This window comes from Daktulosphaira vitifoliae, unplaced genomic scaffold (assembly GCF_025091365.1).
Source record: "Daktulosphaira vitifoliae isolate Bord-2020 unplaced genomic scaffold, ASM2509136v1 Scaffold_2, whole genome shotgun sequence".
Taxonomy (NCBI): domain Eukaryota; kingdom Metazoa; phylum Arthropoda; class Insecta; order Hemiptera; family Phylloxeridae; genus Daktulosphaira; species Daktulosphaira vitifoliae.
Genome location: NW_026099573.1, coordinates 46,278,680 through 46,283,874, shown reverse-complemented (window position 1 = coordinate 46,283,874; position 5,195 = coordinate 46,278,680).

Sequence of the window (5,195 nt, the reverse complement as noted above, 5' to 3'; positions counted from 1 at the left end):
AAAAAAAAAAAAAAAAAAAAAAACACATCATAGTAAAACCAATACCTTCTCAGCTTCGCATCGAAGCTAAAAATTGAAAACAATTTTCTGAATTGAAAAAGAATTCAATTTTTTTTTTTTGCTTCGATATGACGCCTAGAGGGTAACTATTAAATATATTTATTTTTTAAGTGATTACCATTTTTTTTCGATTTGATCCAGTATCCTGTGTATCTTTCTCTTAAGCTTAAAAAAAAAACATTACTATTATCTGTAATTGTGTTCCATTCATATCTTCCTATACCTTGCATATGGCCTTCTTTCCATTGTCCTTCGTAGACCTTATATTACACTTATATGATTAAAAAAACAGTACTACATAAATCAAAACGAACTACTATCATTGAAGCCAAGAAAGTATTATTTTGTTTATGAATTTTTGTTTTAATTATAATTCAGCTACTAATAAATTATTGATGTTTAAAAATACAACATAGGTAAATTATGAAGGATTAGCCCCTTAAATAAACATATATTTTTAGAAAATATCATTTTTCTTAAAAATTATACTATAAGAAGTTTTTTTGTAATTTATTTTATGAGGTATAAAAAATGTAGTTTAAATAAAGGTTGGGTTTGATATGAAAATACCAAAAATTGATTTGTATCCTTTCTTATAATAAAACGTTATATAAAACCTTTCTTTAGATAATTTTAGCTCAGATATCCCTAATATTTCAACAATCATAGGCTTATGCATAAAAATAATAGTTCATAACGGATGAATATATAACATAAGAATAAGACTATAAAACTAAATCTTGCGATAGAATCAACAAATACTTCATAGTAATGATAAGAATAATTTTAATGTTTATATTTTATACTTAAATAATTTTTTGGAAAAACGTTAGTTTATCGATAAAATTAATTTTTGTGAATATCTTTTCTTTGGAAAAACTAACAATTTCAAACTTATGTAAATGTTTATTTAAAGCGATAGATAAGCATCTATTTTTTTTAAAAAAATTTCCTTTTATTAATGTTCCAGAAAATTTGCAATTATTTAATAGTAGGGTCATTCCGTGTGAAATCGCTTAATGTATGTACTGGTATAGTTCAGAAATTTATGAAATTTATATCATAGACTTCCTAAAGGTCATTGACAACAAAAATAATATTTTTTTTTTTTTTGTTTTTTTACTAGATAGCGCATTTTTTATAATTAATAACATGAAAATACTGCCTATGTTCTAGAGCCTATAACTCACATCCAAATATGCTATCACTGTGGAACTAGCACTGTTTTACTCATATTAAATAGTACTTCAATTTTAATCTTAAGTTTATAAATTTTGAATTTTTTTGAAAATCGAAATTTTTATTTAAATTTTGCAGTATTTTAATAGCAAAATTTGAAGGTCTAAAAATTTTTTAATTAAATTTGACGCGTAATCCAATATGATACGGGTGAACACCACACAGCAGTTACGACTACGATTGTTTAAAGGCGCGTGTAAATCGAATAATCACTATTTATTTGCTAAGATATCTCACTAGGTAGATTCCGCCTCCAAATAAAAGTATCTATATATATATATATATTTTTCTAATGATGAAAAATACAATTCCGCACAAAAAACAAACAGCAATTAACATAAAAGCTATATGAGCTATGGTTTCTCACTGTAACAGCAATTTAAATGAAAATTATCTATTTATTCAATCGTCAGCGTTAAGATAGCAACCAAAGAAAAAAAAGACTTGTGTGTCGCAAAAAAAAAAAACCAATACAGGTCATCGTCGGAAAACGAACAGAACGCAATATCGGTAATCCATATTCAGCGGCGGCCTTATCTCAGTGTCAAGGGCGGGGAGACAACCGATTGTCATATTAATAGCTGGACGGCTGATATCGAGAGAGACACGGGCGAGCGCCAGCCTAGAGCAAAAGGCGGTGCCGTGTCAACTTTTTTTTTTTCAGAAACATTTAGTTATTCATATTTTGTATCGTTTTACGGTCTTGAACACGCGTTGTTTGCTGATAATATACAACTTTATCATCTCATTACACAAAAGTGACTGAACGAATTTTTTTCTAATTTACATAGTACTTACCTTTAGGTAATTAAAACTTCTGGTGAAAATTTGATGATGGTGAAATAATTTTAACACTACTTATAGAATTTACAAAATTTACAATTTGCGTATTATGGATATTATGGATTATCATCCACAAACTACGTAATTTTCAACACTCAATTTTTATTTATTGTATTTATTCTTCGTTCTGTAGTAGATTAAGTTATTGGGACTCATAAAAAAATCCTAGGAGCAATCCTAGTTCGGAAAAGCTCCATTACTTTTCTTTATAAAGTTAATTACATCAATAGTTATTGTTGATTCTTCGACAACTATGCTATAGTATACAAATACTATATACCAAATATATAAACGCATAAGGATTTCTATTGTACTAATTTCCAAATTAAATGAATTAGTGAGATTTTTATGATTTATTTGAAAAATTCTTAATTTGTCAAAACATAGTAAGTATGTAGGGTCAGTTATGAAAAAGTGGGGTGGTATTGACGAGGATGTAAGACATAGAATTAAGTGCGGGTGGTTAAAGTGGAGAAAAGCTTCTGGCGTTTTATGCGATAAAAGAATTCCAATAAGGCTTAAAAGTAAATTCTAGAAAGTAGAGCAGAGATGAGAATGCTTAGATGGATTAGTGGAGTGACTAGACAAGATAGAATAAGAAACGAGCATATAAAAGGTAGTAGTATAGGTGTAGCTAGACCTCGTGTATTATACGTTTACGTATTTAAGTCGCTTTACATGTATATTGATACAAGTATATAGTCAAGTGCCGTGCACACGAAACTAAAATAACGTAGACGACACAGTTCGAGGTTATTTTGAAAGGCGTCGATCCGTTTATTAGAATAATATTGTAAATATGTACGAAACCAAAAATAATATTAATACAAAAGATTTCACAAAATGAAGCAAANGGGGAGATCGTGTCAAGTGGAAGTTTGGAATAAGGGTGGCCGACCCCAAGTAGTTGGGATTAAGGCGAGGAAGAAGAAGAAGAAGATGCATATCCTCGCGGTTTAATTTTATATTAATGATATTTTTAACACGCTTATATTAGTTTCACTTTTATGTGTGATGTCTGATGTGTGTTTGTAACTTTCCACGCGGCACGTATTATTATTCTCGCGTATCCCGTCGTCTAGACTAGACGTCGTAACGCATTCACCCCACCCTGCTCACCAATCGCCGGCAACACTAATCCTGTATAATTTTATATTTTTGGTTTTCGTACCCGTACACGCGTGCGTGACATTAATTATATATTTATAAACAAATTTTTATTTTGTCTGATCAATACCGCCCACGTGTTTTATATTTATATTACGTATATATATTTATATATTCCTTCCGCCGCTGATGCCGTTTATACCTTAGGTATAACGTTCCCCCCGCCCACAAAACAAAACTATACCTAGTGCATGATAAGTTTACGTACTTATGTCGCCTTACTATATATATGTATGTATGTATGTGTATATATTTATGTATATTCCTACAGCTGCCGCATTTGCCTCGCGTACAACGTTACCCCGTGCCCCGCCTGACCACAAAATAAAGCTAGACCTCGTGTATTATACGTTTACGTATTTAAGTCGCTTTACATGTATATTGATACAAGTATATAGTCAAGTGCCGTGCACACGAAACTAAAATAACGTAGACGACACAGTTCGAGGTTATTTTGAAAGGCGTCGATCCGTTTATTAGAATAATATTGTAAATATGTACGAAACCAAAAATAATATTAATACAAAAGATTTCACAAAATGAAGCAAAGGTTGATGTTTTAACAAGTGGATATCACTAGCTGTTCGGAATTCGGACGACAGTACGTTTTGTGGTGTCAAAAAGATAACTGACTGGACGTATTATTGCGGCGGGGTATACGACGCTAGGCATTTGTTGGACTTTACACCACGACGATAACGCGTGTGTGTGACGGTCCGGTTTACAGTTAAGCGGTGGCTGAGAAGGAGCTGACACGACCGCGGGGTGTCAACGTGTGACAACGCCGTGGCCGTGTCAAATACCCCCCCACCAAGCCGCCGCTGTACTCTAGAAATCAAATGAAATAGCGCATATGGCGTTCCGTGTTTGGTCGAATATATTAGAGTGCGCATAGCGCAATAACAAGCCGCAATACTTACGTTGTATGTTTGATGGAGTGGGTGGTAGTGCCCCGCGGAGTGCGCGCAGCAGGGAGGGGGTTAGGGGTATAGACCCCGCGCGTAACGCGCTTGGGGTGGGAGGGAGCTCTTACTCGGCCGGGGGCTCCGGCTGTGCTGGGGAGGTGGGGCAGGAGAGGAACAGGTCCATCTCTCGAACCAGGCCGTCGTCCTCTAGCTCCATAGGCGTCTCCGGCTGCTCCTCCTGTGCTGGTGTCGTTGCTGGTGTTGACGCCGCCAGCACCCCGTCCACATACATGCCCGACGGCCAGCTGACAATAGCTGTTATCACTGCTGGGGCTGCTGCTGATGTTGTCGGTGTTGTTGATGTTGTTGGTGGTGCTGTTGTTGTTGTCCGCAGTGTTGCGGTCGGGTTTATGGGCGGTGTAAGGTCCCCACCGACGACGACCCCCTAACGTCGAAGCATATACTCCTTGTACTTCTTCGTCCGGCGTTCCCGCTCGGACGGAGAGTAGTACCGAGGAGTTTTGCTAGTCGTAGGGGTAGGCGTCGCTGCGGACCCTCCACTGCCCCTGGCGTATGGATGCTTCGGGCGACGTGACGTGGGTGGGGCGCTGTCTGGCCGCGTAGCGCGGAAAGACAGTAGAGGCCGAGGGGAGGGGGCCACCCGCGTATTGCTTGTGGACGCCTCCCCTGGGCGGGAGAAGTGTTGGGCCGCCACATTTATCACCCGACGAGGTTTGGGGGAAGGGGGAGCTTGGACTCCCGTGGCGGACGGGGAGGCGCGTGGGAGGGAGTTTAGCGCGATTTGTATTTCGCGCCTCACCTCCTCGCGACGCGCCCGCACGCCCCGTTCGAAGTGAGCTCGAGCCACAGGGTTCCTTAGTACCTCGGGTAGGGGGGCGTGCGAAGCATCCTCCGCCGAGCGCAGTACGCGCGGGATGGGATCCGTCGGGAGGCCCACCCGGCCCGCCAATTGGCCAACCA